Below are 26,566 nucleotides of genomic sequence, written 5' to 3'. Positions count from 1 at the left end.
GTTATGCGTGTAAACCAGTTACTAACTAGTCTTTTACTCCCGGATGACTAAGTTATGGAACAGGCTCTCTTGTTTTAGCGGGATCCATGGAGCTCAGGAATCTTTGTGTGCTGGGAGGAGGGAAATCTCATGAACCCAGTGTGTGCAGGTCCTGTTTAGGTCCATTTTGCCTTCCAGTGACCTTTCAAAGAATTCCACGCACCAAGTTCCTTTCCACAGCTTTGCCCTGAAGTGCAAAGTCACATGTTTTAGGTGAGGTTAAGCCATCAACAGCTTGTACCCTTAATCCTTGAGTTCCATTTCTGGGACTGGACATTTTTATTGCACTGTGTGTCTTGCTCTACTACCAAAAAGAATTTAAAAGGTCGATACAAGCGCCTCTTGAATAGTGTTTTTTTCAACTTGTTGATTGATATTTGTTCCAGGTGCAGGTTGGGATTTAATTTGTTATTTAATGCATTTCATAGCTGTGAATGTGGCAAGTGGTTCTTCTGGGGGGGCTTGACCACATTTCAGCCCGTCCAAGGAAAAGGCAAGTGCAAGTGCCTGGGATGTGGGATTTCATGGGCCAGATGCTCTCCAGCTTTTATTTACCAAAATTGTCCTGGTGGTTACTTTCTACCCTGCCAGCTGCAGCATTTGAGGAGCTGTGCAGTGCCCCTAAGAAAACACAGGGTTTACTATAGTCAGTGATTTCCCTGTCTCTGAAGAAGTGCCCTCTCTGGACCTACTCAGAGTAGTAGATCCTACAACTGATGTAAAGCAGTGGCATGAGCTGATTAATGGCAGGGCTCACCAGAGCTGACGTTTGGGGTTACATTTTTTGAAAGACACTTCTGAAATTGAGCCTCTAATGTTATTTTACAGCCTTTTTTTTATGCCTTGAAATTCCTCGAGCAATACAGAATGTTATTTTTCCTTTTTATCAAATTTTAAGGGTATTTCAGCAATTAAACTTGGTGCACTGCAGCCAAAACACATAGTACAGTTGGGTTCTTTGGCTTGATAGATGGCAATTCTTCCTATGTTAGAACAGAGCAAATATTGCTGTGTTTGGCACCTTGTGAAAAGAAAATTCCAGAAGAAGATGGGGAAAATATGCAAGATTAGGACAGTTTTTGACATGTAAGTGAATGGTGAATATAAATTGGTGTTCTACTGGTGAGGATCCATCTTGTACTTCCAAATACATCCTGGAGGATGTTCCACCAAGTGCCTGCTTTCAAATTCAGTGCTGATCCTGGACTTGCAGATTTGTTGTTCATGATCTGAAAGAGGAAAGATGGCAACGGAATATACTGGCAGTGATTATCCAGTGTGGCCCCAGAGCCAACCTGTGCATGGATAGCACATGTAATGGGGTTTTTTTCTGGAAGCTTGGAGTTTTCCAGGCAGTAGCTCACTCTATGGGCTAATGCCTTCTGGGTAGTTTGGACAGGGAAAACAATATGAGACTAAGATGCTGTTGTGTGTTTGGGGGAGCCATGTGACATTCCTGCTTTTCAGCAAACATTCAGTTAGGATTTGTGACTCTCGGGAGCTGCCTAACAAGCCAAAGAGTTGCTGGATTTAAGACTCCCTGAATACTCCTTTGAGCCACTGGAAATGTCCCAGTGCTGTGAAACCTGAGGATCAAAATTGCCTTCAGAAAAGTTCCCAAATGCAGAATTTTTAATGTCCAGTGGTTAATCCCACCTGTTAGGAGATCTCTCCTCATCCATAATTTTCAGGTGATTCCTCTGTTGCATCCTCGTGGGCAGTGTCAGGTTTGCTGTCAAAGTCAGGGGCAGCATTTGGACTCCTCAGTGCTGGGACCAGGCAGGAAGCAAAGGGAATTAATGACATTTTGAGCTCTGAGTAGGAATTCTGTGGCTGGTTTAGTTCCTTGGGGTTCTGCAGCAATGCTCTAACACTGGATTTAATGTGGATTCAGTACAAAATTTCACCGTGTTCATTGTCAGAGTATTTAGCTGTAAATTATGATCTCATTTAAAAGGCTCCATTTCATGTGTAGTTCTTAAAAAGCCCCAAAATTGTCTTTAGAAAGTATTTTTACTTATTGCTTTAAATAACCATGTTTCCATGCTACACTCCATAGATGAAAACCTTACTGAGGAACTCCAACAAGGATTTCACTCCATGTTACACCTGCATTTAAAAGTGTTGTTAAAGGAAGTGTCCGGGGAGCTATCCCTGAGGGATAACTGCTGGAACCACCTTCCAGGTGCTGCCAGGGGGGTTTGGGAAGTGGCTGTTGAGTCTAGTCCAGAGCTGTTGGTGAATCCCAGTTCCTGTGGATGACTGATGACACAAAGTGAGTTTGGAGTTGTCTTAATTCCATGTTTCCTTAAACAGCTCCCATGGCCACGTGGCATTGACCAGACTACCTTTGGGAGCAGGTCTGGAAATGGAGCTTTCATCTTCCCCAGCCCTCCTGGGGAAAAATGAGGATGTTAATGGAGCAGTACTTAACAAAGCTAAACTGCTGCAACTTGTGCTTTTAATCTATCAGGGATAAAAATATGCCTTTTTTTGGTCAGGACTGAACAGTTTCCCAGAACCAAACTTCAAAAAAGCAAGAGTTTAGCTGTCTAGAAAACAACATATGTATGTTGTTATACAAATATATATAGACTGTTATATAGAACATATAAACATGTAACTTCAGGGAATAACTTCAGTGAATATATGAACATTTATATCTCTGCTTTAATGGAACTGCCAGCAGAAGGAATCATGGGTTCTCCTTAAAAATCCCACAAACAGAAGGGTAAATTTTAAAGCTAAATTTAAGAGTAAATTTAAAAGTAAATTTTATATTACCTGAGATATGGGGTACTATAATATCAAATTAAAAGATGTCATGTATAACATTTTAAGTAGAAATTTCTGGCTAATTGGCAGTGAGTCACTAGAGGATGTTTTCCAATATTGTCCACAAATTAAACCATTTAGTGATTTTGGGTTTTATATTTATTTTTAAATTTTAAATTTATTTTACTTAATTTTATTTTTATCATTATTTTTAAGGTCAGGCTGCAGTTGAGCTCTCCTGTGGTTCTGTGCCCAGCACAGCCTGGGTAGGTAGAACTGCAGAGCTCTCCATAAACAAGCTGTCAGGACTGTTTGGATAAGGGCTGGGGAAGGGACAATAATGAACCAAGTGTACAACACACTTTGAAAAGCCAAGTTTTCTCAGACCGTTTATTTTTAATGGGGTTCCCCAGATAGAAGGTGCTTTATTGTCTGTGATTCAAATAAACACAATGAGTTTGCAGGTCTGAGTCATTTGCAAAATATAATGGAATATTGGATATTCCTTCAAGAAAATCCAGTAGAAAATTAACTGTATAGGCTCTGATTTAAAGGCTAAATAAAGGCTGGAATTCCCAGTGGTTTCTTTAGGAAGTGGGTAAATACAGCATTGTGCAGGTGTGAAGGGGATGTGGCATCCCAAGGACATAAGGCTGTTGGGAAAGGCTCCAGCTGCCCTTTCTGCCAGTCCCCCCTGAGCTCAGAGCTTGGCAGGTCTGGTTTTTATCATTTCCCCACGTAGACTAAATAGAAAGAAATCCCAAATTAATGCCATCTTAATCAAAAGAAACAGTAAGAAGTTTGCTGTGTTACTAAAACCAGGCTTTGCTGTTGTGACAAATGACCTGCCCTGAAATCCTGCTGCTTTCAGGAGCCCAGAGTGCAGGTGTGGGGCTGGGAATGCCCACGGTGCCGTGGGCAGGTTTGGGCTCCCTTTTCCGGGGCTGCTCTGCAGAACATCTCCAGAAGGTGTAGGGGAGCTCTCCAGCCTCTGCTCCTGACCATGGAGTTTGGGTTCAGGGTCAGTCCTGTGGTGCTCACCTGCTCTCTGTGTTCTTTGTATCCCTGCTTGATTTCCTTGCAGCTGGTTAAGGAATGAATTTAGCTGAACCAAGTCTAATGCACTGTATATCCACTATATGCACAATATAACTCCTGGGTGATTTCTGTTTGAATTTGTCCATGTTATTTTTCTACTCTCTGGTTGTGTGTTAACAAGGGACTTATAACCCTGTTTGTGGCAGTGCAGCCCCACAAGTGCTTGGCTGCTACTTTAAGTTTTCTTTTAAAAACAGACTAAGTAAAATAATAATAATAATAATAAATATAATGATAGAATGATTAAGGTCGGAAAAGATCTTTAAAATCATCAAGTCCAACTGTCAAGCAACACCACCACCATGTTCACCATTAAACCATGTCCTCAAGTGCCACTTACACATGTTTTATGAACACCACTGCCCTGGGCAGCTGTGCCAGGGCTGGACAACCCTTTCCATGAAGGAATTTTCCCTCATATCCAACTTGAACCTCCCCTGTGGAACTTGAGGCTGTTTCCTCTCATCCTGTCCCTAGTTCCCTGGGAGAAGAGCCTGACCCCCACCTGGCTCCACCCTCCTGTCAGGGAGTTGCAGAGAGCCAGAAGGTCCCCCCTGAGCCTCCTTTTCTCCAGGCTGAGTCCCTCCACTCCCTCAGCAGCTCCTGGTGCTCCAGACCCTTCCTCAGCTCTGTTCCCTTCCCTGGACACACTCGAGCCCCTCAATGTCTTTTTTGTCGTGAGGGGCCCAGAACTAATACAATAATATTCTAATATTTCTGGATGGCCAAATGGGAGATGTTTCTTTTGTTTTAAGATGTCTGATTTCTTCTTGGCAATGAGGACCGTTGGTACCAGTGAGCACAAGGGCACGTTGCAGGGACCATGTTTGGTGGCTGTGGCCCAGGTGTTCATCACACAAAACCATCTGAGGCATCCAAGTGCTCCTCAAGTACTAAAGGTTATATCTTCAAGCGGCCCCAGCGCAGAGTATATAAAGGAAAATGCTCCTTTCCACCACCCTCTGCTTCCAGAAGGGTTTTGTTTTTGCTGCACAGAGTTGGTCCATGGAGAGAAGTTGCCCTATCCAGCTTTCAGAGTTGCTGTTCTGTTCCTGCTACACCTTTACCTGCCTGGGAGAGGAGGAGGCTCCAGGGAGCTCATTGCTTCCAGTGCCTTAAGGAGGGAGAGGGACTTATTTGGGCAGAGAGTGACAGGGCAAGGGGCAGTGGTTTTAAACTGGAAGAAAAAACGGTTAGGTGGGATACTGGGAAGGAATTCTTGGCTGGGAGGGTGGTGAGGTCCTGGCCCAGGTTACCCAGAGAAGCTGTGGCTGCCCCATCCCTGGAAGTGTCCAAGGCCAGGTTGAACAGGGCTTGGAGCAACCTGGGCTAGTGGAAGGTGTCCCTGCCTGTGGCAGGGGGTGGAACGAGATGAGTTTTAAGGCCTCTTCCAACCCAAACCAGTCTGGGATTCCCTGATTCTCTCCAGTCTCTCCATTCTCTCCATTCTACCTCCCTCCATTCCTGTTGGTTCCTCTCCGGTGTCTCAGCCACAGAAAGGATTGAAAGGATGCTGCAGTGGGATGCAGCTCCAATAACAAATCACTTGTGGAGTTTGAGGTTTGGATCTCAGCTTGGATCCCTCATCTTTTTCTTTGAACAAAGTCCGCAGCTGAGAATTGGCATCGAATAGATTTTTTTAGAGATGTAAAACTTTTAATGTGGAACCAACAGAAACTGTAAAAATAATTGTTAAAACACTGAAAAAAAAGATTCACTTTGACTCAGAGTATTTTATTAGAGCAAACCAAACCATCTTGCTTGGTTCTGGCTGTTTTAAGTTTTCAATTGTGTTCAGCAACAATTCGAAATGAAAGGTCATTTCAGCTGAAATAATGACTCTTTCCCTGAAGCCATTTAAAAAGGATTCAGAATGGTATGAAGCTTTTGTTTTTACATAAACAATTCATTAAGATCAACATGAACCTGCAAAAAAAAAAAAAGTGCCATCAATCAACATGTGTTTTTGCTTTAAAAAACAACAACAAAAAAAGCCAAGAGATGTGGGTTGATTATTTTGCACCAGCCCAGATTTATGGGTGGCTGTAAATCAGCTTCCCCCTCCCAGGTTGTAAAGGAGTGATAATGCTGCTCTTGTTCAAATTCTGTATTTAGATAGCAAAGGGTCTGCTGCAAGAACTGGATACATCTGAGGGGCCAGGCTGGATCCTGCTCCCAAATATCCATGGATAATGGGAGGAAGCAACACAGCCAGTTCCCTTCGGAGACAGCAACTGCCAGATGACAGAACCCAAAAGAGGCCTTTTGGAGGCTTTATTTAATGAAAACAGTGCAAATGGTGAGAAATGTGGTCTCTCTTGATTCATTGCCTGGGCAGCCTTCAGCTGGGAATTAATTAATAACTTTGGGAGGTTATTTTTATAAGCCTTAAGTAGCAGGATATTATCTGGTCTGTCCCGGGGCTTCACCTCCTCGGAGCAGTAGCCAGGATGTCTGAGAGGGCTCGGAGGGCCTTGTCCCCCCTCTCAGCCCATCTGGTCCCTGGATGAGCTGTGCTGGGAGTGGGCTGGTCTTTGAAGTTTGTTTGGAGTCCTGTCTAGACTCCCAAAAAATTCCTTCCTCCCCAGCTTTGCTTTTCTATTAAGCAAAGCTAAAAACTTTTTAAAACTCTTGCCTCTGAAAAAAAAAGTCATTTCTCATGCCAGTACCAGCTAAACTCCGGGAGACAAAAGCTTTTGGAATTCATGTGATGGCCCCTAAACTGCCTTTTTTTAACCCATCCTGAAGGACTTCCTTTGCAGGCAGGAATAAAATCTCTGTACCTGGATGAGGGCAACCTGTTTTCTTTGGGTTCCATATGATAAAGAAACACCAAATTTTAGAGTTTTGCTTATTGTTTTTTTTAGATAACACTCATGGTTAATCTCACAGATACTGGAGGAAGATAAGTTTTATTGCTTTAAAATGTGCACGGAAACCCACTCTATGGTATTGCTCAGTCATTGCTCATTTTGTTAAAATTTGTTCACATAGCCAGAGATATTTTGGGTTTTTTAATCATAATGAACTGAAAAATTCAGAGTCAACTGTAGTATTTTCTTTTATAGATGGCTACTGTTGATTTTCCTTTTAATGTTTTTTAGCTTTTATGTGCAGTCATTATTCCTTGAGGTTAAAGCTTTTGGTGTTTATTCTACATTTATGTTTAATCTGAGTTTCAAAGTCCTGCAAATTATGAATGCATTTCTTTCAACTCAGTTTTCTTTCCTAGAAACCTCTGTGCTGCTTGGAGCTGATCTCCAGGCTTACACTCCTTGTTGCACTGCCCATATTCTTTTTAAAAAAAGGGGTTTTGTGAACAGGCTGTGCAGGTTTTGCTCACTTGAAGAATCGCAAAAACCACGGGGAATTTTGGTAGAGCTTTTTATCAGGCTGATCCACTGATCCAGATTTCTCAGAAGTTCTTTTTGACTTCCAGGATGTGCAGAAATCATGGTAAATTTTTGAAGTTAATTCTATTTTATATCTATTTAAAACGGCTGTGAACATTTCCTGACCCTTCATACGGACCGTGCTTGAAGCTGGCACGAATTTCATCTCAGAAATCCCATAAGAGATTTACTTTTCTTTTCCCCTTCCCTTCTTCTCCCCAGTCCAAACTTGTCCCAGGTCCAAGGACAATGTTACTCCAGTGGAACATAGGATAGAGGATCCTGAAAACCTAAAGCACATGCAAGGCCAGTAGATTATTGTTGGTTTTAGTTTCATTTGCAAAGGTGTAAAAGGCAGCAAAGGGATTGATCCTCATCCCTGCTACCAAAGAGGATCCACAAGTTTGTGGTCACCTCTGTGCCTAAATTATTTGGAGAGAACAAGTCCCTAGTGGGGCTGCCTTATGGTGGAAATCTGATCACAGAATCCCACAACTATTTAGGCTGGAAAAGGCTCCAAAATCATCGAGTCCAGCCTGTGCCTGATCCCCACCGTGTCACCCAGCCCAGAGCACTGAGTGCCACACTCAGTTGTTCCTTGGACACCTCCAGGGATGGGGACTCCACCACCTGGATGCTCCTGTCCCGGCTGAAAGGAGGGAGAAAGGAGTTCCCATCCACAGTGCAGGGTGGGGAACTTCTCCCCAGTGTTTCATACCTGACCTGTCTCCCCTGGGAACATAACCCTGCCAGGGAATGTAACCCTGCCAGGGAAGAAATCCTTACTCCAGCATTTTCAAAATTCCCCTTTCAATTAAACTGCTTTTATTTTCCCCAGTTGACTCTTTATCTTTCCTCCAGCTTCTCTGAGACTTCCCAGGTGGCAAAATCTGACTTTCCTCTTAATCTCTGAGGTCAGAACAAAAACAAGGCGACTTCTTATTTTGGGGATGACTCAGTAACTGGAGAGTTACTCAGCTGGATCTGAACTTGCCAGGGAAAAGCAGTTGAATTCATTAACTTTGGAAAGGTGTTTTTCGTCATGGAATGGGTGGGGCCAACCCAGTGCTGCCAAGTGGGAAAGAAGTTTTGCCAAAGGGAAAATCTAATGTTTCTCCCAGGTTGGGCTCCCAGCACAGCTCAGGCAGCTCTTCCCCTGTGCAGGGAGAGGGAGGGGGAACTCGGAGCAGGATTAGCACAGCACCCTGGGCAGGACCAAGATCCCATTTCTCCCTCCCTACTTCCAGGGATCTTCCTCTCTGAGGAACCAGTGGACACTCTTTGTATCTTTACAGGGGAAGGTACATGGAGTCATCCTTTATATCCCAAACACTCCTGAGAGTTCTCAGGGACCAGCTGGGCTGGCCTTACTCCTGCTTAGGAAACTCCTTTTAGTGTTGAGAGATACATGGAAAATGGGAGCCTGGCAAACCCAAAACAATCCAAGGGAAAAGAAGGGGTGGGATAAACCCTACACTTAAGGATAAACAATTCAAACTTTATTTTTACAAAATAGGACCATTTAAATAAGAATATTTTCATCTCGAAAATTTACAGCATTGAGATTTGTGAGAAAGACTGATTTATTTTCAATTATTTTTGTAAATAACTCCTATAGGTTTGTAGTCTGGCATTTTAAACCAGTTCTGTCTGGTTTGATCTTGTAGAAAAAGAAATATAGTAGTAGGACGACACATTTGTAGTTAAAACAACTGGTTTATGTCTTGCTTTTGGGTAAAATAGAGAGTTTATTAGATGTGTTGTATTTCTGCTTGTCTGGTGTGTCAGAAGCAGGGAGTTGTACTTTTGGGTGCATGTAGAGCATGAATTTTCCTTAGGACTGTTTCCAAATTGCTTTTAAAGAGGTCTCAGAGGTAAATGGGGGGTCCAGCTTTAGCCTGGACTTCCTGAGGGTGGGATTTGGCTCCTCTTTCCCTGCCCTGTGCAGTTTGGTGTCTCAGTGACTGTGGAAGAAGATCCTCCTGCAGCAGCTGCTGACTCAGGGAATCGTGGAACCTGCTCTCAGCAGTTGTGCTGATGTGGTGTTCCAGTCATTAAACACAAAGGATTTGGGATAGCAAACACATGGACCGGAATCTGGAATCTTCCCTGGGTGTCAGACACAATCTCCCTGACATGGAGCGCCCCGGGCTGTTGTGTCAGGTGATGTCACCACCCGGTGACATGATGGGCTGTGACAGCCAGCCCCAGGGAGGCACATGCCAGAGGGGGAGCTCGGGAGGGGGAGCTGGATGGATCCCATTCCTCTCTCTTGGGTGAACTGTGCACGGAAAAGTCTTGGCCAGCGATTTCTGCTGAAAGCTGTGTGGGATCCCAGCCCTGGAGCTCTCTGGGAGCTGCTGTTGCTGTGGGTCACTGAAAGGTATTTTTGGACATATTGTCATCTGAAAGAGCAGTTCTTCTGGAAGAGACATGTGAGATGGGGGTGACACTTGTTCACACAAACACACATCAAAAATCTGTTGTGGCTTTGCCAGGAACTTGGCACTTTGTGCAGTGTCCAAGGTCCAACAAGCAGACCTTGGTTGCTGCTTCATGGAAACATTAGAGGATTAAGAAAAGTGACAGCAGAAGTGTCACATTGCTCATGGACCGTGCTCTTTCACCCAGACTTTGTTGCTGGTGCCTGTGTAACCTGTACCTTTAGCCTGGAGGAAAGGAGGCTCAGGGGGAACCTCTCACCCTCTGCAACTCCCTGAGAGGAGAGTGGAGCCAGGTGGGGGTCGGGCTCTGCTCCCAGGGAACAAGGGACAGGATGACAGGAAACAGCCTCAAGCTGTGCCGGGGAGGGTCATATTGGACATGAGGAGGAATTTCTTCCTGGAAAGGGTGTTCAGGCATTGGAAGGGGCTGCCCAGGGAGGTGGTGGAGTCCCCATCCCTGGAGGTGTCCAAGGAATGACTGGACGTGGCACTCAGTGCTCTGGGCTGGGTGACAAGGTGGGGATCGGGCACAGGTTGGACTCCATGATCCTGGAGGGCTTTTCCAACCTTAATTACTCTATGATTCTATAATAAAATGATGCACAGAAGGTAGAAATCAGATGAAAATGTAGATGGGAAGGAGCCTCTGGAGGTCACCTCACCTGACCTCCTGTCAGGGCTGACTTCAGAGCAGTCTCAAGTGGCCCATGAGTGGTTCTGTCTGGTGTAAAAAATGTGCAAAGGTGGAGGTGCTCCAGCCTCTCTGGGCCCCTGTTCAGCCATTCCTGACAGAAAAGATATCCCATTCAGCTGCTGAGGAAAAGTGACCTTATGGTTTAAGGGCTGACTCCAGGGATTCCCATCATTCCTCATACAAACACATCCACCCTGTGACCTGGGTAAGAGTCTTGATTTTCCTGTGCCTCTCTGGTGCATCTGCAAACATGATGACAACACTTCATTCCTTTCTTTGTACCATCCATTAAGCTGCAAGTTTGGGAATTGTGTGTTAATGTGTTCAGACAGTGGCTGGGGCTTCAGCAGGGATCCTCAGGTAGGACTCTGATGTGAAGTGACAGGAAAGAGCCCACAAGACAAAAAGCTGCACAAATATTTCTGAGACGATCTGAAAATACCCCGAGTTGTTCACAAGGTAAATGTCAAATACCTCAACTGCATGTTCTAAATGAACCAAGTTGCTCCTGCTATAGACGTCTAAATATCTTCCTTTTTTTTATCTGTGAAGTTTCGTCTCACTGATGATTATTGGGAGTGTTAATCCTTCTTACTTCCCCTTGCAGCTTTCTAAGGAAGCTGGTGTTCGGGCAAGGAGGGAAAAGATGCAGTGGGCTTCAGGTTATTGGGAATACAATAGTATGGAAGTGGTTTTGCTTTATATAGGGAACTGCTAATTGGGTGTTAGGGGCTGCTAACTTTATAGTCTTGTAAAACTGCAGCAACTGAAGCTGCCACTTGTATAAAGTCTCCAGGGGGAAAGGCAAGTTTTCATGTCACTCCATGGAAAAGGTTAAGAAACAAACAGAAAGAACAGTTGTTTTGGTGTTTGTGCTTCAGGAATTCACTGGTCTGTGATTTAAACGGGATTTCAGGCAACCTTGTGGTGTTTGCAAACTGGTTGTAAGTGCTCATTCTGAAACAGCAGAACAAATTTTAAAATGCCATGGACTTAATTTGCATGTGACCAGACCCAACTCAAGGTTCCCATTCCCTCTCCCTGTTTTCAGAGAGCCAGGAAGTTGAAATTTCTCAGAAAGGTTATTCCAGCAGAACCCAGAGTTTGTATTGTGGGCACAGACATGGGTTCTTCCAGAAGAGGCTGTTTGACGGAATCATGGAATCCTGGAATGGTTTGGGTTGAAAGGGACCTCAAAGGCCATCTCATTCCACCCCCTGCCATGGGCAGGAACATCTTCCACTAGCCCAGGTTGCTCCAAGCCCTGTCCAACTTGGCCTTGGACACTTCCAGGGATGGGGAATCCACATCCACAACAATCTATGTGTCTGCCTGGAGCACCCATTTTGCTCATTAGTTGATTCTCAGTGAACTGTCATTCCCAGGAGAGGGCACAGTGGAAATTCTGCTTGGAAATGCTGTTTCTCATCCTGTCTGGATCCAGTTACTGATGTAAAACAGTGTCAATATTTTCTACCCTCAGAGGTAGAAAGAGCCTGTTGTTTTAAATACAGACCACTCATAGTTTCCCCTCCTTTTTTCTTGCATAAATAACAGGAATAACAGTGAAAGGGTCTTGAGAGTTTTTAGAAATCAGATCTCTCTGAGAAAAAAAAGCATCATTTCCTTAACTTCTGAGATGTGTTAAGAGTGTATAAATCTGTGTATTGGGCCTTGAGGGACTGCACTGCTGGACTTGTGCAGGTGCACACGGTAGGAAAAGCAATAAAACACCCCAAGTGCTCAGTACTCTGGATTTATTCAGATCTATTGCTGTGTTTTCGTGGATGGAAACTGCACCACCAAAGATGACCCACCTCCTTGGACATGATGGAATGAAGGGCAGTGTGTTTTGTGTGTGCACAAAATGTGAGGTTAAGAATATACCATTCCTAGATTTAGCCTTCATTTTTTTTCTGAGATAGACTCTGATGGTGTCACTTTTATAAATAAAGGAGTGTTGTTAGAGGTGTTGAGTGCTTCCCTCTCACTCTGCTTCCAGGGACACTGTGGTTTGATATGGAGTGGCTGATCTTTGCAGCCCTGGAAATGTGATCCAGGTGAATCTCGGTGATTTATGGCCTTGAAGTGACACTGCCAAGTGTCTTACACTCAGAAAGAGAGAAAATGCCTTTAGAAAATGGGTGTGAGGTGACCAGTGCTCCCCAGGTGACAAATGTCTGTGTGTCCCTTTGCATTTGAGAAATCAGGAACAACTAAATGGTGCTTTGTGTGGTGGTAAAATGGTTTTGTGCATTTTTTTGGGAACTCCCCAAACCATGTGCTGCTTCTGGGCACTGTCCTTGATCCTGGCTCAGGTTAAGCCCCCATTCCAGAGCTGTGGAGGAATGATGCCACGAGCAGATCTCACATCTGTAAGGATGGTCCTTCCAGCCCCTCACATCTATCTGGCACAGCACACCGGAGGGAGGAAGGAGGTTTCCTATCCAAGCTGGAGGTGGAAGTGTGCTTTTCCCTTGGTTATCCAAACTCTGCAAGGATTCCAGTGGGACTGGGAGTTAGGCTCTGCATGACTTAGGTTAGCAGAGCCAGTTTGCCTGCAGCACAAAGTGGAGACAGAGCCTCCTGAGCTCCAAATCCCTGTGGAGCTGAGGGAAATTTTCTCTCCATCAGTTCTGCAGGCAACAATAACCTTCCCATCAGAGCCCTCAGCCTCCTTCCCCGTCTCTTCCCTGCCTCAGAAGTGCCACTCCTTGGCCACGTGCCAGATGTCCTGGGAGAAGGAGGGGGGAAATCCCACTAAATGATGCTGGAATTATTCTTAGTCGGGAAGGAAATGAGTGATTAAGTGTACATGGGACTCACGAGTGGCCAACACATTATCAGTGCTGGTATTTCAACTATGTCCAGCACATGGATGGGGAGAGAGAAAGTATTTCCTGATATCTGGCTCTGCCTTTCTTCTGGGCTGATCCAGAGATAAGGGCCGTGCTCTGAGGGATCCCTGGGTGGGAGATACTAAGATTGATTAGGTCTAGGACTGAGGGAAGAGGTCAGAGACTCACAGTACAAAGCTAAACTTCAACTTTGATAGCTCTCAGGCTATGCTTTTATGTTTCCCCCCCTCAAAAATAGCTTTTATATCTACAAAGAGATATTTAACTCCTTAAGAAAAGCCTATTTGCAAATTCAAGCTGGAAAACCACCCACCCCCCCAGTAACTGTGCTGATGCTTTACCTACAAATCTTATGGCTTTGTAATGACATTTAGTGACACTTGAATGTCAGGTAAACCACCAAGGTGATGAGCATCTCACAAAGACCTCCTGGTAATGGTGGAATGACAGATTTCCTCTATATTTTTATTTATTTCAAACATTAAACAGAGATAGTTATGTGTTTAAATAATTTAAAATAAATAATCATTTTAAATAAATTAAACTATGAGGGCCTGTATAAAGATGGGAAAATGGCTCTTCCAGGTCAGTCCTCCAAGTCTTGGGCAATAAAGTGAGTAGATAATTAGTGAGCTCTATTAAGGAATTAATGTGTTTAGTGGAGTTCAGACTTCCTGAGCATTCCCACAGGAATTCTGTGTTGCCATTGTTCAGATGTGTTGTTCTCAGTCCTGCATGAGCTGGTGATGGCAAAGCCTGGGTTTTACCAAGTGCTTTTTAACTGACTTTAGGTTTGAATTCACAATTCCAAAAGTAGGTTTGAAGACCGGAGGAGATTTCATAAGTTGACCAGTACGTCACTGAGAGACAGTGGAAAACCACTGCCAGCACTGCCCAGATGATATCTCTGGGCTTTTATGGATTTTCTGATACCGAATCCAAGTGTGTTGAGCTGGTTTGTGGTTCCTCAGGACACAGCCTGTGGTGCCAACATGTCTTGCAGGAATAGTTGTGCCTGATGCAATGCTTTGGCTCCATCTCAGGCTGCACTTCTGAAACATCTAAACCACTGTCAGAATTGACAGGAACCTTTCCTTTGATTTTTGAATGGATAATTCTTAGCAACTCATCAGCAAACCATACTTGTAGTACACAGGGGGCTCTGAGCTGAATTCATATTGTTGTCATATCTGTCTAGGGAAAGGTTTGATGAAGAGGATCCAAGAAAGTCTATTGGAGAGTAGGAAGGAGTCTACAACTAATGAGGTTTGGAATCCAGAGCTTTAAATGTGTGTACTGAGTGATGGGAAGTGCCGTCTGTGGATCAGCATGGCTGGTAATGAGGAAAATTTCCTGCTGTGCTGCTTATTTTAATATTGTGGAATACTAGGGAGAGTCCTCTACTGTCACTGAAAAGTACCAGGTGATTTGGGAACGTTTCTGTGTTCAACGGAGCCGAGTTTCCATGGCGCAGACACTGCTAATTGCAGTACTTCGAAGCAGGAGTTCCCTCTGGAATACCTGTTCTGGCAGCCCTGGGAATGCCATCACGTCTTGCTTTGGCATCCTTTGGTCTCTTGTGGTTTTGTTTGCTTTGCATCTCACGTGCCTGTTTATTTCTCAGAGCTGTGTAGTTGTTTATCTGGATCATCGGGAATATCCAATCTGTTGACATGTAAATACAGCAGCTGTTATTTGTAGGGCTTTTGTGGTCGGTGATCTACAAGTTATTAGAAGTGATAATCTGTGCTGTTGTGTTGCAGTGCTCGTTGCTCACATGTGTAAACTAGATTTATGTGGATTTAATGGGTCTTATAGATTAAAAAACCCAGTAGAGAATAGTAATCAAATGATACCTGGTCTAGTGGAAGGTGTCCCTGCCCATGGCAGGGGGTTGGAGCTGGATGAGCTTTAAGGTCCCTTCCATCCACCCCATTCTGTGATTCCATAATGCAAATAAAAACCAAGTGATCAGATCCCTGACCTTATGCTACCGGAGCTCTGCTCACAAACAAGTGTCAGCTGGGAAGGTAATATCTGGGAATATATATCCTTGTGGGATGCAGCAGTCATTTGACTGGAAGTGGTTTGGGATGCTGTCTCCCAATCCTGAACCCCAACTCATGGTCCCTTCTGGAGTGGTGGCTGTGGCTCTGCTTGGCTTCTGCAGGGAGACATTGGGAAAGGTGAATCACTCTGACAGAATTTGCTGATAGAATCCTTAGTTTTTGCTGTCCTGCAGCAGTCTCTGAAAACAGTGGTACGAATGAGAAGCCCTCGAGTTGAGGTCAGGCCTGCAGAGCAAGGACCAAGTGCTGAATTGCGCTGCTGAAGCCAAGTTTTGTAGGCAGCTTCTCAGCTTTTCCCTTTCATCCATTATCTTTCCCTCGGGGAGATGACTCAGGGAGGTGGATGTTGCTGATGTGAATCAGGTTTGTGGGACCCGGCCCGCAGAGCTGTGTTTGCAGGGCTGTTAAATCCCGGGATCGTTTCGTGGAGCAGCGTTAAGGATCACGTTGTTGCAACATGTTAAATTGCTTTAAATATAATCAGCCTTCACATCATGCCTCGGGTTGATCATTGCCATATTTGTAAAAGCAGAGCTGAAGACATTTTCTTGGCACGTCCCAAACTCCATCACACAGCCTGTAACGCGATCCCGGATTGGAAGGGCTTTAGGACTTTGAGGGAAATGAACCCTTGGAGCCTCAGCACGGGGCTGAAATGGGCAGGGATGTAAAGACTCTTAAAGCAATCTCATGCAGTAATTGCACTTTGTTGAACTAGGTTTAGGCGATTTGGTTTCTCAGACCTTTCAGGTTCCATTCCCGATTATTTCAGTGACACAGCAGAGATAACACTAAGTGGCTGCAGTTTACTTTTGCTGTTAAACTCTGCATTTAAAGAGAGCTCATAGGTATGCATTTGTTTTTTTTAACACTTGGCATAGCCAAAAATGCACAGCTTTGATAAAGACAGGATGGCTGAGGTGGCTGTTCATTCTCTAGGTTTCTGTATTTGTTTTTCATCCATCCCTGGCAGATCCTGCAAAGGGAGAGCTCCAGCTGGCTTGGGAAGTTCAGCTGTAAAAGAAAAGGTCTGAGGTGAATACACAAGATTATTGTGCTTGAAAACCTCAAATCTCATTTGTCAGCTAAACACAGTATTAGAATTAAACTATAAAAAATATTGAAAGATAAATATTTCAGCAATATCACTCCACTGAGGGAACCTTTCAAATCCCTCCGTTATTGAACGCCACCAATAGGTATTTATAAAATGCCACGTGGATTTAAACAATGAACTCAGTCATTCCATGAGGAGCTTCTGGGATCCCATTGTTCCCAGCCATGACATTATTTTGTAGGTAACTATCAAGTTTCAAAGCTATTAAAGGTTATTCAACCCCCTCTTCCCTCCCCTCTGCAATTCTCTCAGCAAGCTTGTGCCGCTCCACAGTCCCTCTTGATTAGACTCTGTTGAGAAATGTGGAGGTGAATGATCTTTTTGTGTTCCTGGCCACTGGGATGCAGGAGTTGGGAAAGCAGGAATGAAGGCTGATATTGCCCCAGCGGGTTGTTGTTAACTTTCTGAATTCCTGGCTTAGGACAGCGTGGGTTCAGCAGATCCTTTGTGTTTGCTTCTCCTTGGAACTTTGGGATGGAGCCTCTTCTCTGCCTGGGTGAGAGGGCACTTCTGTCGGAGTTCTTCTTCTTCTGGCTGCTCGAGCTGCAGCCACTCAGACAGGAGAGTTTCGGATTCCAACCAGTTTAATGTTATTTTTTCCCCTCCTGAAATACATAACAGGATCTTAAAATGCAGCTTTTTGGTGAGGTCTCAGGCCTTGATTTGATACTCAGATTAGCAGGTAGATGATGAGCACAGAGGTCTGTATAGGAGGGCACCAACATTTCTAAACTAAATTACAGAAGAGGGAAAGAAAATTGAGATTATACTGTAGTCTTACTAATGCCTTTAGAAATGCCTAAAAGTGATACATATAAACTATAAATAAACATCAGCTATATATATTCCCATCATGCTCTCATGCTTCACATCATGCCTTGGGTTGATACCGTACTATAAATAAATATAAACTGTAAATAAAGTGATACATATAAACAATAAACAAACCTCAGGGAATGGTTGGAGCTGTGTCAGGGAGGTTTAGGTTGGATCTCAGGAAAAGGTTCTTTCCCCAGAGGGTGGTTGGGCACTGAACAGGCTCCCCAGGGCAGTGGTCACAGCACCAAGGCTGCCAGAGCTCAAGGAGTGTTTGGATGATCCTCTGGGGCACCTGGGGTGACTCTTGGGGATGGTCCCGTGCAGGGCTGAGAGTTGGACTGGATGATCCTTGTGGGTCCCTTCCAGCTCAGCATATTCTGTTATTCTATATGTAAAATACCCTGAAATTGATTGCAGAAAACACATTTTTCCTGTTTTTCCTTAAAATAATTTAAAAGACTTCTCCAAACTGCCTGGAAGGTCTGAGAAACTCGTTTGAATGAAGCAAAGCCCCAAAATCAACACCTCTCACTCAGCCTCAAGCACAGGCAGCAAGGGCTCAGAGAGAGGGAAGGGCTGCATTATCTCACTGTATATTTGTAATTATTGTGCTCCAGCCTTTGCTAATAGTTACCACACAGTGTCATTGCAGATGCCACGTTCTCCCCTCCAAGTCTGGAATGGCAAACAGCTCTGCGGGAACTGCTGACTCCCTTGAAGTGGGTGGTGTTGGATAGTAAAGGGGAAAACCAAGGGAAGAGAGGAACTGTTTTAACAGAGTCCAAGGGAATGATGGGTGAAACTGAGAAGTGGAAAATACAGAGCAAGAGTCAGGAATGAAATCCTTAGTGCAGGATTTTGTAGCCTCCAGGATTAACTGTGAAAGTAAGTGGTGGGAACTCTGTGCTTGGGTCAGCTGCAGTAACATGGAATAAACTTTTCAGGGTGCAGTAGGGAATAATGTTGGATAGGTAAGAGGCAGAAGTAGGTGGAAATGTGAATGTGATTGCCCAGCATAGAGGGGAGAGTTAGACTCAGACTGGTCCACTGTAGTCTCAGCGCTGTTTAACTTCATGCTTGTTGCCAGGTTAACCCAGCAATTGTTGATTAAACAAAATAAAAAGTGTTCTTCTGGCCAGGTCTGGCCATGTCACAATCTTGGGGCTTTTTATAAGGTGTTAAATGAGATTCTGACATCGTGTGTCCTGTATGGCTGATGGGCTGGGAGAGCCTGAGGGTCTGACCTACATCCCTGGTTGTGTCAGGACAGCAGGCTCATACATCTTCCAGGCTTTCTGACAATTGGAAGGGCAGTCAGCCTTCCCAAAGAATTAATCTCTGTCCCTCTTTCTCTCTCTTCCCCCTCCCCAAGATTGAAAGAGAAGGGAGCCAATGAAAAATTTATTAGAGCACAACAGGCCTGTTTCTTTTTTTTTTTAATGTTAAATAAGCGTTGGATTTAGTTAAAATATATTTTTGTTAAAATGGAGGGTGATTTAACCTCTTCCTTCCCAGCACCAAAGGATCAACACAATGCCTGTGCCAGTGCCAGCTGATTTGTTGGTTTTAGGTTAAAAATCACACATTTTCATCTGAAGGTGGAGTGTCTTCAGCCTCAGAACTGCCATTCAAAAGCAGATGAGCTCTTTAGCCAGCAAAAAGGTGGGAGTCAAACTGTGGAGCATCCAAACCCATGTGGTGGTGGGGGGGTCCTGCAGATCAAAGGCTGCTGGAACCCTTGGGACATCAAAAGTCAGCACCTACACCACAGCTCCTCCAAAAGCAGCAGGAAGGAAGCAGGACATGTGCTCCATTCCTTCCCCATTTTTTTGTGGAACAGTGTGTTCATTGTAGGGAAATGAAACCAGGATCCCTGTCCTGTGTGCTTTGATCACAGTGTTTGCTCATTATATGTCTCTGTGCCATTTCCATGCACAGACAACACTTGGAGGCACATTTTCCATCAGTCCTCTCTTTATTGTTAGGCAGGACAAGTGTATAAACATCTATTCCACGTAAAAGCATATCAAAAGCTGAACAGAGGAGTTGTCACATGGAGGTTTGCTCCTGAGCTGACAGACAGCCCTGGAATTAATGGGATTGGAGGAACGGGCTCTGTGAAAACCAAACCCCTCCTCCCCGGCCCCTGCTGTGCTCCAGCTCTCCAGGAATCATCCCTGCTACCAGCAGGTATCCGTGATAGGGACACCAGTGCTCTCTGGCCTCCTTTGGAGCCAGCATTCCCCATCTCTTGCTGGGTCTTAGCTGGATCCAGGGAATGCACACTGCTCTTCCCTTGTAGTTTCTGACCAGGTTTAACTATTCCCTTCCCCCAAAATTGTGCAGCATGAGCAATGTGAAATAGAACCCAGTATGAGCACATGAGCCAGGGAAACCTGCTTCCCTAGGGATTTATGCCTTACGGCATCCACTGCAAATTGAATTGGAATTGGAATTTCACATCTGGAGCGTTTAAAAAGTGCTTTTTGCCATGTAGACCCTGCAGTGGCTGTAAAGGCTGAGCTCAGGGTTCTGCCACAGGATTTCTCTCCTTTATCCACCCATTTATATTAACCTGCAGGGATTTAATCACAGAGCCCTTCTGCTCACTGGGGAACACACACCCAACCCAGAGCCAGCCCAGAAGGAGTTCAACAGGGCTCCTTTGAGCAGTACAGGAAAAAGAAATTCAGCTCCATTTTCTCCCTGTGCTTTCAAATGCCTCTTCTTCCTCGGCCATATCCCGGGGAAACTGCTTCCCTTCCCTTCCCAAGCCAGCCGTACTCTGCTCTCTGTCACATTCCCTGGGCTGAGGAGGGCAGGCCCTGCCTTTCACTGGCTCAGCCTTCATCATCTCCTCATTACATTTTCCACCAAATGACGTTGTGTGTGCTCGTCCCTCTCCCCTCATGCGTTGAAGGAGCTCCCCGTTGGTATCTGCGGGGCTATTCCAGAAATCCTTCCTTCCAGCTCTGCTGTGCTGGGATCCTGACAAAACCAGCCTTGTTATCAGTGGGGCTGCTGCTGGGCACACTGACCCCACTGTTCCCTGAGGCTCCAGCTCTCCGGGTCACAGGGGCTTCCTAATTCCTGCTGGCAGAGAAGACAAGGAAGATTGGAGCTGCTTAACCCCTCCCCATTTGGATAAGGCACAGGAGGGAAAAGCAGCAGTGCAGAGGTGGATTATCATCTCTTGATGTTCCCGGTGGGCACAGAGGAGAAGGGAAAGTGGCCATTTCCTTTGGACGTGTGTTATGGCATCCCATTAATCTGAAAAAAAAAAAGGGAATTTAAGTCAGGAGATGAAGGAACATTCAGTGTTTGGGGCACTTCTTGAGGAAATAACACTCTGGATTCAATCCTGAAGTCTCAGTGAAACATCTTAATTTTTTCAGTTCTCGTTGACTCAGCAAGATATTTAAAAATTGAATTTTTAAAATTACATAAATATATTTTTAAAACTATCCGGGCCAGATCATTTTGACATGAACAGCCTGCAAGACAAGTGGCATTTAACCCAGACTTCTCAAAACCCAAATCAAAACAATTCTCGGCGAAAAAGGGATGGATTGTTATTAATTGCTCTGACTTGTCCTTCTTTTTGACTTGAGTCCCTCTGTGGTGTGGCTTTGCTCCCTAAAATCCAGCATTTTGGAGCAGCCAGAGGAAGCAGCTGCAGGATAGTTTTCCCAATCCAGGAAACAAGTTCAAATAGTCTCAATATTTATCAGTCAATGTTAGGAGAAATTTATTGGCAAGTTTAACTTAAATTATGATTGATCCATTCTCTACCTGTTGTTTCTCTTCCTGTACTGTGTGCTTTTTCTTTCCTGAAGGTATTAAATAGCTACATAAATCCTGGTAATCCTTCATTCATGGGGTTTAAGGCAAAAAAATCCAGGAAGAAGGTTGTCAGGAGAATGGACAGTTATTTCCAGAGTATGTGCTGCAGAAAGCTCATTGTTAGAGGGTTAGAATGGCTTTTGCCACGTACCAGAATTACCTGAAAAGGTGGTTCATTGTAACAACTTTTGCTAAAACGTTTGACTACTTGATTTGGGTCTCACAGCAAGTTTTTTTCAGGTAGAAAAATAAACATCCTCCTTAGTTAAGGAGAGGGGGTTTTTTCCCTAAGTGTGAATTATTGCCCACTGGTGTGGGCAGCCTGGAAAGCTCTTTTAGGGTGAGAATGAATGGCCTCAGGAATTTTAGTGATGCTTGACTATTAAAAAAAATGATGATACCACTTTTCTGGAAGTTTTGCACATGGCTTGGGTTAACACTGGGATTCTACTTTGGCTGTGCCATTGCTGCAAATCTGGGAAGCACTTGGAATAATGACCAGTGGAATTCCTAAGGATGCCTTGCATTAATAGGGCCATTAAGCAAACAAATCTGAATAATTGCAGAAAGCCCATAATGTACTTTATGAACTCTCACAGAATCATGGAATGCTTTGAGTTGGGAGGGACCTTAAAGGCTCATCCCATTCCAACCCCTTGCCATGGTAGTTCTTTCCCAGATTTGTACCCCAAAGATCAGTGATTTAATGAAAAGTCCTTTATCTCTGTAATTATGCTTAAAGTGTACAGAAGGTCAAATTGGAGTCTGGTATTTAGTTTTATTCAAAGAAGCCTCAGAAGGTACTTTGAAAGCTTGACCTGTCACCTAAAGTTGGAGCTGAGCTGCCCTTTTCCCTCTCTGGGACAACCTCAGTTAAAACAGATGCTATAAATAAAGTTATAGCTCTGAGCACTGTAAAGTGTGAAAATAATTCTTCTCATCTCTCTCCTCTGCTGGGCACATTTCAGGGGAAGATTTATTATTCTACAGGTTTTTCCCCCCATAAATCTTCATTTCCTAGAATGTTTGTTGTGTGTACTTCTTTGAAGCTTATGTATGAAATGTGAAGGAAATAATGAATGGAATCCCAGAAAAGAGTTTAATTGAGTATCTCTGAGCTGTGCATGGGAGGCAGCTTGGACAGAGCTATCCTGATTCCAAGCCAGTCAAAATCCATGCAAAAGCTCCTATGCCTTTGCATCTTGGCTCACAATTCTGGCTTCCCACCTTGTTTCCAGCTGCTAAAGTGCATTAAAAGAAGCTAAAAATACATCAAATAGTTCTCTAAGATTATTTTTTCCATGTAAGACACTGCCTTAGCGGCCATTTGGGGCTGTGGGTGGTCCAAGACTTTGTCTACTGATACCACAGGCTGTGCTGGGGAGAAACTGGGAGGCTCTGGGGTGGATCCTTTCCCAGTTAGAGACAAGGGAACTGTGCAAGGAAAAGGAGTGGCGAGTCTCAGCAGCTGTGACTGGTCTCATTGTGCTAATGTGGAGGGAAGAAAAAGAGGGATATCCTAAAAAGTGAATTTTAACTTTGAAGGACAGAATGCAGCTTCAGCAGGTGCTAATGGATGGAAGGTGTGATGTACTGAACACCTTGTGCAAGGCTCTGTGGGTGGGGTGTCCCTGAGCCCTTCCATCCACCAGCCTTCCCTCCGGGGTATTTCTCTTTCTGAGGGATCAGATAGGCACAGACAGAAGCATTTCTCCCTGCCCAAACAAAAGGTGTTGAGAGAGGCACCAGCTTGCAAAATACAGATTTCAATTTCAGGGAATCTATTTAAACTGTTGCCCAGAGAAGCTGTGGCTGCCCCATCCCTGGAAGTGTCCAAGGCCAGGTTGGACGGGGCTTGGAGCAACTTGGGCTAGTGGAAGGTGTCCCTGCCCATGGCAGGGGGTGGAACAGGATGAGCTTTAAGGTCTCTTCCAACCCAGACCAGTCTGGGATTCTCTAGTTCTCTGAAATTAGTAGAGAATCCTCTGAATTCAGCAGAACTTGGGTAAAACTTCAAATTCCCTTCAGTTTTTGAGGAAGGGGAGTGCTCAGCCTCCCCCTGCGCCCTGGGAGAGCTCAGGTCAGGAGGGGTGATTGGTGGGCAGTGCTTTTAGGTCCGTCATTTTGCTTGAGCACTGCTCCATCCCTTCCCCTTCTGTGTTTTATCCATTCAGATCATGGGTTCTGTTAAGCAGGGAGGAATCTTATTCCTTCTCAGCGTGGTCCCTCCAGCCAGCAATTCCTGGTGGGAGCAGCAACAGGGATATTTCTCGAGCCTTGTCTCAGGAAATGCCTGACAAAAGCCAGCTGTGGCAGTTCCCAGCTCACAGGATTTCTGAATCATGTATCAGAACAAAACAGAAGGATTTGGGATAACTCTGAACTTTGGAAAAAAGTTTGATTCTGCTCTAAACTTGAGCACTGGTGCTTTACTCCCTGGAATAAAAGCCCTGCTCGTGAGCATCTGTGAACTCTGCACAAGTTCAAAAACCAGAACCAGACCCTCACTTTGTGGCTTCAGCCCATCTTTCATTCATTAATTTCTAAAGTATTTTATGGCCTTGGTTATCTGGCTGCTTCCTGATGCCTTTAACAGCTTCCTCAGAGCAAGTGAAGGTAATAAATTTACAATCACCATTCTTAGGGAAGTCTTAAGCGGAGTCACTTTCTTTAAAATAAAATAAAAAGGAGTGGGGTTCTTTGTTTGATCTCTCTGCTGTCTGGCTGTTGGTAGGGAGACAATACAAATAATAATTGTGGCTGATGAAATGTATAGGAAGAAAATTTGATAATTGGACATGCAGGGAAATGTATGACCTGGAAGATCCTGGATCAATCTCAGTGTTGAGCTTGGGAAGCATATTCCCAGCAGCATTCCCAGCTCAGGGCCCTCATAGCAGCACAACTTGTTAATCATCACACCATCACACTGGACAGAGTGCAGCCATATAACTCAGGCTTTTGTGCTGCCATGGATGCTATCTAAGCATTCCTGGAACAGTAATTTCCTTTTTGACCTCCATGGAAACAGTCATAAACCAATTCTGAAAATGTCAGGAGAAACTGCATCTAATGGTGGGGTTTCAGCCAAAGAAAACATACTTCAGTTTTGAAGCATTCCCACCAAAACACTGGAATCCTAAAGCTACTAATAGGCTGTGCATCACTGCCTGAGCACTTTACCATGACATTTAATAAATGTAATTCATATTCCAGCTTTCCTGAAAAATGGGACATCCCTGAATCAATGCCCACAGCAACAGTGGGTGTCCTTGTGTTTGTCTTTTATGATTCAGGATTTTTTTTGCTTTTGGCAGCAGGAAAAGAAGATTCCTTGTGATTTTTCATGGATAAGTGTTCTCTTGAATTTCAGGTCTCTTGTGCTTTAGTGAACTTGAGGAGGGGGGCTTGGGACTGTCACATGTGCCAGGGAAACAGTTGTGACTCTCTTTGTCTCTTACCCAAACCATTCACTGCAGTCGGTGCTTGGTGGCTCAGGAGCCTTTGGATCTTGTTCCCTTGTGTCCCATTGGATCCAGTGCTCAGTTCTGTGACTCCTTGGAGCAAAGTTTTCATGTTCTATTGAACTGGGTTGCAGTGCTGGGAGCAAATAGGGTCATCCCTGGCCTTGTGCTGGGATTGTACAATGGGGAGAGGTGGCATGGTAACCATGAAATCCTGGAATGGTTTGGGTTGGGAGGGACCTTAAAGCTCATCCCATTCCATCCCCTGCCATGGACAGGGACACCTTCCACTAGCCCAAGTTGCTCCAAGCCCCGTCCAACCTGGTCTTGGACACTTCCAGGGATGGGGCAGCCACAGCTTCTCTGGGCAACCTGTGCCAGGGCCTCCCCACCCTCATAGCCAAGGAGTCCTTCCCAATATCCCACCTAACCCTGCCCTCTTTCAGTAATGCAGGACACTGCCTGTGCTGGGACATGCTGGGCTTCCTCCACTGCTGTAGAAGTTGGAACACTGGGCTATTGATGCCCTTGGAGTTCTGAAGGTGCTCATTCACTTTTAGGAGGAAAACCTGTGAGCTGTTCCAGAGGCAGTGCCAGGGCTGTGAACAGCTGGATGAGCTGCTGGATGAGCTGTGTCTGCTCCGAGGCGGATGCACATCAATGATCCAGTGGGGCAGACTTCAAACGGCTCAGGGGGAGCTCATGCCAACACTCAGAGTTCAGCTGCTTATGGAAAGCCTATCCAAGCATATCAGATGCTTTTGGGCTGGAATTTGGACTGTGGATCTTTCAGGATTAAGCTCTCTTTGGTCTGCTGAAGGACAGTAATTCCTGTTTCCAGCAGTGCTGGAATACCAGGAGAACAGGCGCCTTGGATGTTTGCTGAGATCTGAGTTCCCATCCCAAAGATTATTCCCTGGAATCAAGTTGTGCTGATAGATGAGGGAACAGAGCCCTGAACCACATTTCGTTGGTACTGGGTATGACTTCTCAAGGTTTTGATTAAAGCCGGAGTCGGGGCTTTATCAGAACCAGCTCCCACAGCTCAGTTTATCAGAGGCTATCCGGTGGGTTCCTGCCCTCACCCAGGTTCCTTCAGTTCCTGGATGTTTCTCATTGTCTGCATCATCTCATCCTGGAATACTTTATTTGAATTCACACTTGATGACACTGGTCCACAGCGCGTGGAAAGCCTTTAAAATTTTTTTCTTGAACCTACTTGGACAATATTTAAACTCCACTTTAAAACCTTCCGGATTTCTTTAAATATTCCACCTTTCTTAAGCTTTTCTGCACTTTGGAACAAACCACCACTTTGAAAGATGCTGCCTATTCATTTTACTTTTATAGTTTTATTTTGCTAATACTTTTGTTTAATTGGGACTGAGCTAATTTTCAGTAACTGATACAGATATCATTTAACTCAAGTGGGTGTAAACTTTCCCCCTAAAGACAATTTTAAAATTATATTTCTAATCCTCTTATCTCTCCCCTGTATCATCCATCTTGCTTGTAGGTTTTCTGGAGAGAATGATTTAATTGTGAATGAATTCTTTCCATTTGGATTTGTTTATTTTGAAGGGAGATAAGTTATCTTTCTCTGCATGAGAGACAGCAATTAAAATGTTTCTAATTATAAATTTGACAGTAGTGCAGTTCCAAGGACTTCACTGACTGCTGGGGTAGCAGAAATAGAATTGGTGGAATCTTGTTGGAAAACTGATGAGCCTGTGAATTTGAACATTGTGATAAAGTGATATGGAAGGGAAGAGTAACAGAATTGCAGGAATTGTGGAATAAATTGTGACAGATTGTTATAATCCTGTGTGTTCACACGGTGGGAAGTAGGAATCTAAATATTCTTTTTTCCCATGTGGATACAGACCTGGTGTCCATAGGGAGTTGTACCCCATGTCCTCGGCATGGGCATTTTCCACCTCCCAAGGATGAGCCA

The 26,566-nt window shown here is 44.5% G+C and overlaps 1 protein-coding gene across 3 annotated transcripts in view; it reads left to right on the top strand.

The window, feature by feature from the left end:
• The window catches only part of ROR1 (receptor tyrosine kinase like orphan receptor 1), a 148,514-nt gene that overhangs the window by 50,867 nt on the left and 71,081 nt on the right, over positions 1–26,566 (top strand). Inside the window, exons 1-2 of one of the 3 annotated variants that reach the window (XM_027651623.1) lie at positions 9,513–9,687; positions 14,499–14,566. The exons of 1 other annotated variant lie outside the window; for it this stretch is intronic. The gene's annotated coding sequence lies outside the window, so the exon portion shown is untranslated. Of the gene's footprint in view, positions 1–9,512; positions 9,688–14,498; positions 14,567–26,566 lie in introns of those variants that run through there. One more of the 3 variants, XM_027651622.1, reaches the window with a different exon arrangement.

This window comes from Corapipo altera, unplaced genomic scaffold (assembly GCF_003945725.1).
Source record: "Corapipo altera isolate COAL_440 unplaced genomic scaffold, ASM394572v1 57, whole genome shotgun sequence".
NCBI classification, from domain to species: Eukaryota; Metazoa; Chordata; class Aves; order Passeriformes; family Pipridae; genus Corapipo; species Corapipo altera.
The sequence above is the reverse complement of the archived record's forward strand: the minus strand, read 5'-3'. Positions and strand labels throughout refer to the sequence as shown.